Source organism: Mustela lutreola, chromosome 1 (assembly GCF_030435805.1).
Source record: "Mustela lutreola isolate mMusLut2 chromosome 1, mMusLut2.pri, whole genome shotgun sequence".
NCBI lineage: Eukaryota > Metazoa > Chordata > Mammalia > Carnivora > Mustelidae > Mustela > Mustela lutreola.
The window spans coordinates 72,601,739-72,609,872 of record NC_081290.1 but is presented as its reverse complement, the minus strand read 5'-3'; the positions used below and the strand labels follow the sequence as shown (position 1 = coordinate 72,609,872).

The 8,134-nt window shown below is 41.9% G+C and overlaps 1 long non-coding RNA gene across 1 annotated transcript; it reads right to left on the bottom strand.

Annotated features, from left to right (window-relative positions):
- Window positions 1-1,390: 1,390 nt before the first annotated feature.
- LOC131819429 (uncharacterized) lies at window positions 1,391-7,153 on the bottom strand. The gene is made up of 4 exons (XR_009349183.1): window positions 6,837-7,153; window positions 3,441-3,585; window positions 2,251-2,542; window positions 1,391-1,573 (listed from the first exon to the last, which is right to left on the bottom strand). It is a non-coding gene; the product is annotated as an uncharacterized LOC131819429 (long non-coding RNA).
- Between the last annotated feature and the right edge of the window lie 981 nt (window positions 7,154-8,134).

Below are 8,134 nucleotides of genomic sequence, written 5' to 3'. Positions count from 1 at the left end.
CATAGATGCATTATTTTACATATATATATGGGATGGTTCACTTAGCCATTTATCAACTAGGTTGTTCCCCATATGTGAAACTGCTAGAACAAAAACAAAGCCTGATACTTTGTTTCTAACAAAGAAAAAGAAACACTGGTGAAATCCAAGTCCTTGTACATATCTTTCACTATCTTTAGAGATATTTAAATGAGCATATCTGATGTCTTTGAGGTAGACAACATATTATGAATTATGAAGGCATGGTTAGGAGAAATTGAAAATATGCACAGCCTATTCTCTGTTTACATCCATAGAAGGTAGTTATCTCTACCTTCCTGTAGAGTACAAGGAGCTCAAGTGCTTTCATTCTGATCACCCTCTCATCCTCTTTCTTGTCTCATGTGATATTGTCTTCAGGATTTAGGCTCTATTATGTCATTTATGTTATAGCTTTACTTGAAATTCTTTTGAAGATTTTATTTTTTTATTTGTGAGAGAGAGAGAGGGCATGCACAAGCAGGGGGAACAGCAGAGGGAGAGGGAGAAGCAGTCTCCCCACTGAGCAGAGAGTCCTACATGGGGCTCAATCCCAGGACCCTGATCATGACCTGAGCCAAAGGTAGTCGCTTAACCAACTGAGCCACCCAGGCACCCCTAATTTTTTTAACTTGAAAATTTTCAAGCACACAAAAAAGTGAGAAAAAAATAGTTCAAAAAACACAAGCACCTCGCCTATCTTTATCGATTGTTAACATCTCTCTCCCCCTTCCGTTTCTCCCTCTCCCTCTTTCTCTTAGAGATATTGCTTACTCTTATGCAAGCTCAGCCATGCATTTAAAAGAACATTTATTATATCTTATCCCACATTTCTAGATATTCTTTTTTGTTTTTTTAAAGATTTTATTTATTTATTTATTTGACAGAGAGAAATCACAAGTAGATGGAGAGGCAGGTAGAGAGAGAGAGAGGGAAGCAGGCTCCCTGCTGAGCAGAGAGCCCGATGCGGGCCTCGATCCCAGGACCCTGAGATCATGACCTGAGCCGAAGGCAGCGGCTTAACCCACTGAGCCACCCAGGCGCCCACATTTCTAGATATTCTATGGCAAGAAGTTTTTCAAGTTATCTGGTCAACTGTACTTCCAGAAATGGAAGTCCTAAATTTATCAATCTGTATTCTGTTTTTCAGAGAGCATCACACAACTCTTTCATTCCACAAGAATAATTGGCTGTAAATTTATTATTTATAGTCATCTGTAAAATAATTAAAAATAATACATTATTTCTTCAAAAGTAATAATTGCATTCAACTTCTATCTGTGACTTGTGTGGTAACATCCTTCTTCAGTCTCTTACATGTCTACTCATACTCCCTATATATATTTAATTTTATTTTCATAAAAACTTTGCCCTTATTTTGCTCAATTAAAAAAAAAAAAAAACATTTGGAGCATGTTGGATATGGAAGAAAATCAGCAAACAACAAACTGCATCATGCTGTATTTCTGATGTGGAAAAGATGGTGGGCAGCACCCCGGGCAGAGGGACTTGCATATACAACAGCCTTGTGAAAGAAAGAGGCAGGGCACATTTCCTAGGAATAGAAAGAAGGACGTGTACTAGAGCACAGTAAACAAAAGGAATGCGATTAGACTGAAGAGGTAGTTGGGGTGACCCTCAGGACGTTGAAGATAGTGTTGTTGAAGTTGCTAAGCTACTAGTTTAATCAAACTTGGATTTGAAAAGATCACTCTGACTGCATTGGGAAGAACAGCCTAGAAGGCACAGGAATAAGTATGGAGAGACCAGTAGAGACTATTGTAAGAGCCTTAGTGAGAACTAATGGCTAGGATTGGGGAGCTGGAAAAAGCTAAAGAGACAGTAGTCAGGTCATGATCTTGCTAAAGTGATGAGCAAATCGTTTTCAAGGGTTCACTTGGTCCTCTACCAGGATGGAAAATCGGCTGACAATGAGAAAGCCTCCTGCTGTGAGAGCCATGGGGGCTCCATGCTTGGATCTCCTTTCAAGGAAGAACTTGCCCTTCAGTGCAAGGAATTATTCACCTCAGCCACTCTCTTTCTGGGCAGCCCCAGCCAATTAGCGTACATGGCAGGGTTACCGGGACTGATCATTTCTGCCCAAACCTGGGCTCCTCTCATGGACCGGTGGCTCTGTGTTGATTGGCTGAGACCTTATCAGATCTGCTTAGCCCTGAGGCCCCCCTAGCTAACCTGCATCCTCCCCCTTTATCTTTCACAGGCTTTACTCACAGATAGATCTCAGTCTCATTATCTGCTTTCCACAGGACTCTACTAATCCATCTGCTAAATAATGAGGTTACAGATAGCTGATGAAGGACATCTGACCATCTATGATGTTATCACCATAAAGGCCAGAGCTAGGCCACAGCTGACTGTCTGCTAAATTTTCTCAGAATATTAGGCAACCAGATTCTCCCATGCGTCCAAGGAGCCCTGCATGTAGTTTTGAAGTGGATACTCAGAGATGCAGAATGCAGAAGAGACAGTCGGGCCTTATCTTCTCTTCAGGCAGAAGGACAGGCTATGAAAAAACAACAACAACAACAATCACACAGTTCACTGTGAACTGTGTGATTGGTTTCCCACCCATAATATTATTTAACACTATATAACCCAGACTTGTGAAAATGTACTTTTGAGCCTCATTGTGAAAACCAAAGGTGAGAATTCACACCTATACTTGGGATGAATTTTTCTCTGAAAGAAAATTATGTTCCTACTGTCACTAAGCCTGGGGAAAAAATAGGTTCAGGGACAGAAAGCCGCTGAGGATTTAGAGAAGGGGGCTAAGGCTCAAAGGAGAGAAGGTCTTTCTCTTCTCTTTGGGACTTAGCAGGGTCTGGGAATTGTTGGTTCTGGATTCTGAGGCAGAGCTACGGAGATTAGAGTGGTGTAAGCAGGTTTGGTGGGGACAAAGCAAGCTGTCCCAGATTAATTACAATAGCGTGGGAACCAAACAGGGGTTAATGTAGCCAGCCACAGGCTCTAGGCAGATCTGGGATTGAGCTGTAGTTATAAATTATTTTCGGGGTTGCACTCCCTCCTTGAGCCTCCAGTAAAACCATGGCTTAAGTTGTGATATGCAGAGTTAGTTAAAAGTTTGTGCCTACATTTGGGCAAAGGCTATGAAAGGAGCACCATTCCCAGACCGTATGCCTATGTGAACCTCACGCACAAGGCAGGTCAGAATTTAGAGGGCCCAATGAATGATATTCCCGTCTCCCGCCCACACGCGGACTCAGCTGAGAGAGAGATGGAAGAGTAATGCAGAAGGAGAGGAAAAACATATCCCCTTTACTGCCACTAAAAGCCGCTGAAGGATGTGGACTAGGTGTGTCAGCCAAGGGGTGACCTACCATGCCCCGCCCCAACCCTTCCCCCGCCCCCCCTCCCCCCCCCCCCGCATTGAATTTACCTACCTCATCATCTATGGTGCTAGACAGATACACGGAAGAACAGCGCGGATTGCGTGTTCCCTGCTGGCAGAGAAAACTCAAAAGAGAAAGAGAAGGAAGAACTCCTCCCCTATTCTCCATTCAAACACCTCAGTCCTCCTGTAGGGGTCTGGAAGTAAAAGAGGGCGGAGAAAGGTTAGGAGTGTTAGGGAACCAGAGCAAGAGCAACCAGTCCCCACGTAGTATGCAACAGTGAGTGTGAAGGCTAATAATTTTTGGTCAGGGTGTATAAAAACATTTGTTTCCCAAGCAGAGCCAGCCTTGTCTGTCTTCTACATCCTGTACTCCAGTTGTTCCCTCGAGTCCTTTTATGTCTCTTTCCCGTTCCACCTCTTCAGTGCTCATTGCTTTCTGTCTACCCTTACATCTCCAGTGTTGCACCCAGGAGTAGGTCTGCTTCCCTTAGGCAAAATTCAGGCCATTAACTTTATTTATGTATTTCTGTATTTATTTATTTTTAAAAAACAATTAAAAAAAATTTTTTTATTAGCTTGTCAGAGAGCACACAAAGCAGAGGGAGTGGCAGGCAGAGGGAGAAGCAGGCTCCCCACTGAGCAAGGAGCCTGATGCGGGACTCAATCCTAGCACCACAGGATTAGGAATTAAAGGTAGCCACTTAACCAACTGAGCCACCCAGGCATCCCCAGACCATTAACCTCACAACCTAATGCTTCATTATCAAACCTTTTGAGTGTTTCTAGCTACAAAAAGCTCCTATCTATTCTTTCCTATTAGAAAGAACTGACCAACTTGTACTAAAGTAGTAGTTTCCAACACTGGTCTATAACAGTCAAGTCTTTTTTTTTTTTTCTTTTTTTAAGATTTTATTTATTTACTTGACAGAGAAAGAGCGCATACAGGCTCTCTGCTGAGCAAGGAGTCCATGCAGGGCTAAATCCAAGGACGCTGGGATCATGACCTGAGCTAAAGGCAGACGCTTAACTGACTAAGCCATCCAGGCGCCCCAAATCTTTTCTTTTTCTTTCTTTTTTTAAAGATTTTTATTTTATTTTACTTTTAACTATTTTATTTATTTATTTGAGAGGGAGGGCGCATAAAAGCGGCAAGGCGGGGGGGGGGGGGTGAGGCGGAGGGAGAAGCTGATTTCCTGCTGAGCAGGGGCCCTAAACTAGGGCTTGATACCAGGACCCTGAGATCATGACCTGAGCCGAAAGCAGACACTAAACCAACTGAACCATCCAGGCACCCTTTACCTGTCAAACACTGAGATTTATCAAGACCCATAGTGAGGCAAGGACAATGTAGTACATTTTTCATAAAGCTGAGTTAGTTCAAAAGATTCTGCTCTGTTCTGAAATTTTATGTTGAGGGACCACATAAATAAATTCTTATATTTATTAAATGTTGGTCATTGTTAACCTATGGTATTTTAGAAAAATGGCCTTAGTTGAGAAAATTAAAAGTTGACAACCCTAAGTTGGTGTAAAAAATTTTTTTAATTGTACTGAACTGGGAAATGGCTAAAGTCCAATGGTTTGCCAATTCTCAGGGACTTTTTCTTTTCTTTTTTTTTTTTTTAAAGATTTTATTTATTTATTTGACAGAAAGAAATCACAAGTTGGCAGAGAGGCAGGCAGAGAGAGAGGGGGAAGCAGGTTCCCCACAGAGCAGAAAGCCCAATGCGGGGTTTGTTCCCTTGAGCCTGAGATCATGACCTGAGCCAAAGGCAGAGGCTTAATTAACCCACTGAACCACCCGGGCTCACCCCTCAGGGACTTTATAATCTAAAACTTGTACTGAATAAGCACCTTGACCTGACAGAATCATAGAAGTAGCAGGCCTGTCCTAATTCAAATGGCAGATAAGGTTGTATGCCAGGCAGAAAATGGAGGAAGCCGGTAGAACTGAGTAGATCTGAGACTAAGGGAAGGTATCTCAGAGAGGAGGAAGAAACAGTACTTAACAGTACCTAAATCAAAAAAACCAAAGATCATGGAAAATAGGCTTGATCGGTTTGGCCATCCATGTCTATTGGGGGTTGAAGGCATGAAGGTAGTCACTGTTCCTCCTTCCCACTTCTTAACAAATTAAGAGTAAACAAGAGGAATTCAAAACATCAGCTTTATTAAAAATAGAGAATATAGCTTGACCCCTACTCAGAAATAGAGTTCCTTCTTCCTTCTTTCACCGAATCTGCAGAATGGGCCTACCTGTGGTACTGCCTTTATACCCAGGTGAAGGAGAGCCTCTTCTTTGGGCCCCATGCTTTGGAGGGCCACACATATCACAAAAACACAACAATTTGTTAAAGACTTCCTTAAGTGCCTCTGCCAATTGGACCGCAGCGTTCAGTGTTCTGGAATCCGTATCCTAAGGATCCACCTTGCAACACACCATTCAGGCCCCGGGGAAATGCTTCTTCCCATCTCTTGCCCCATGTCTTCTAAAGAAAAGCCAACTGCTTCTGAGCGCCAGCAGCTCGGTGTAAGGCCACAGGTGACATTGGGGATAAATGCTCCGTGCTGTGGGGAGGGTTTGAGTGACAAAAGTCCTTATGTAATAGAAAGGCCTTGTCAAATTAATTAACTTGTCAACTCCTTTTTCTCAACAGCGTGAATGCAATGAAAAAAGTACTGGTTTTCGGTGGGACCAAAAGTTTGTTTTTCCTTCTTTTTGTTTCTAAAGATTTTTATCTATTCATTTGATAGACAGAGAGAGATCACAAATAGGCAGAGAGCCCAATGCGGGACTCGATCCCAGGACCCTGAGATCATGACCTGAGTCAAAGGCAGAGGCTTAAACCACTGAGCCACCCAGGCGCCCCTATTTTTCCTTCTTTTACTCCTCTTCTAATTTGTGTCTCTGAAGCTATTCATGAACTGGTGTTTTATTTGTAGTAGCTCTACATGGCAGCTGAAGAACATTTTGCGATTAAAAAAAATGTATTTTATTTTTACATTTTTAAAGTTTTTATTTTTATTACTTATTTTATTTTATTTTTACAAATTTAGAGAGACAGCATGAGCAGGGAGGAGGAGCAGAGGGAGAGGGAGAAGCAGGCTCTGCAATGAGCAGGGAGCCTGACACAGGACTCGATCCCAGGACCCTGGGATCCTGACCTGAGCTGAAGGGAGATGCTTAACCAACTGAGCCACTAAGCACCCTCTATTTTTACATTTGTATATGTATGGGTAGTATTTATTCCCTAATGTCGCATAATAAAATCATCCTACAAGATAGTGTCTTAAAACATCAATAATGATTTATTATGGGGCACCTGGCTGGCCCAGTCAGTAGAGCATGTGACTCTTGATCTCAGGGTCATAGGTACAAGTCCATCATTGGGAGTGGAGCCCCTAAAATAAAAAAAAATAATAATAATGATTTATCTTCTCTTACCATTTCTGATTATCAGAAATTTGGGAGGAGTTTGGCTGGGCTGCTCTGGTTCTTGATCTCTTGTGAGGTTGTAGTCAAATGTTGGCCGGAGGATCGACTTCCAAAATGGTGTACCCACATAAGTGCCAGGCTGATACTGGCTGTTGGCAGGAGGCCTTCGTCTTGACATGGGCTGCTTGAACATCACCACTTCATGTCTGCCAGCTTCCTCCAGAGCAAGGAGTCCACGGGATCAACGCAGAAGCTTCGGTGAGTTCTATGACCTGGATTTGGAAGTCAGCAGCATGTTTTCAGCCATATTCTGTGGGTCATGCAGACCAACCCTGATTCAGTGTGGAAGTAGACAGCAAAATGGTATGAATACCAGGAGGTGAGGATAACTGGAGGCCATCTTAGAGTGTGACTACTGCATAGGTTTAGATACATGTGTTAAGCATGACATGAATTTTTAAAAAGGACAAATAAATATTTAACATTAAAAATGTGACTACAGTAGCCCCCTGTTATTCATAATTTCATTTTCCCCGATTTGTTACCTACATTGATCCATGGTCTGGAAACATATGATCTTCCTTCTGACACATCCTCAGAAAGCCTACGGTAGCCTATGTTCTGTCACAATGCCTGTGTCATTCACCTCACTTCATCACACCACATAGACATTTCATTATCTCACAAGAAGAAGGGTGAGTGGGGCGCCTGGGTGGCTCAGTTGGTTGGACGACTGCCTTCGGCTCAGGTCATGATCCTGGAGTCCCGGGATCGAGTCCCACATCGGGCTCCCAGCTCCATGGGGAGTCTGCTTCTCCCTCTGACCTTCTCCTTGCTCATGTTCTCTCTCACTGTCTCTCTCTCAAATAAATAAATAAAATCTTTAAAAAAAAAAAAAAAAGAAGAAGGGTGAGTATAGCACAATAAAATATTTTAGAAGAGAGAGACCACATTCACATAACTTTAATTATAGTATATTGTTATAATTGTTCTAGTATTAGTTATTGCTGTTTATCTCTTACTGTGCCTAATTTATAAATTAAACTTTATCATAAGTATGGGTATATAGGAAAAAGCATAATATATATAGGGTTTGGTACTATCCATCGTTTCAGATGTACTCTTGAAGGTCTTGGAATGTGTATCCCCCATGGAAAGAAGGGGACTACTGTAGTTTTATTTTCCTATAAATATTTAATGCCACTTAATTAAATTTTTAAAAGTAAAATTAAAACTTTAGCTTTTAAAAATCATTTAAATCTTAAGATGTAATAGTCATTAATTATAATTAGCATTTTGTTTTTTCT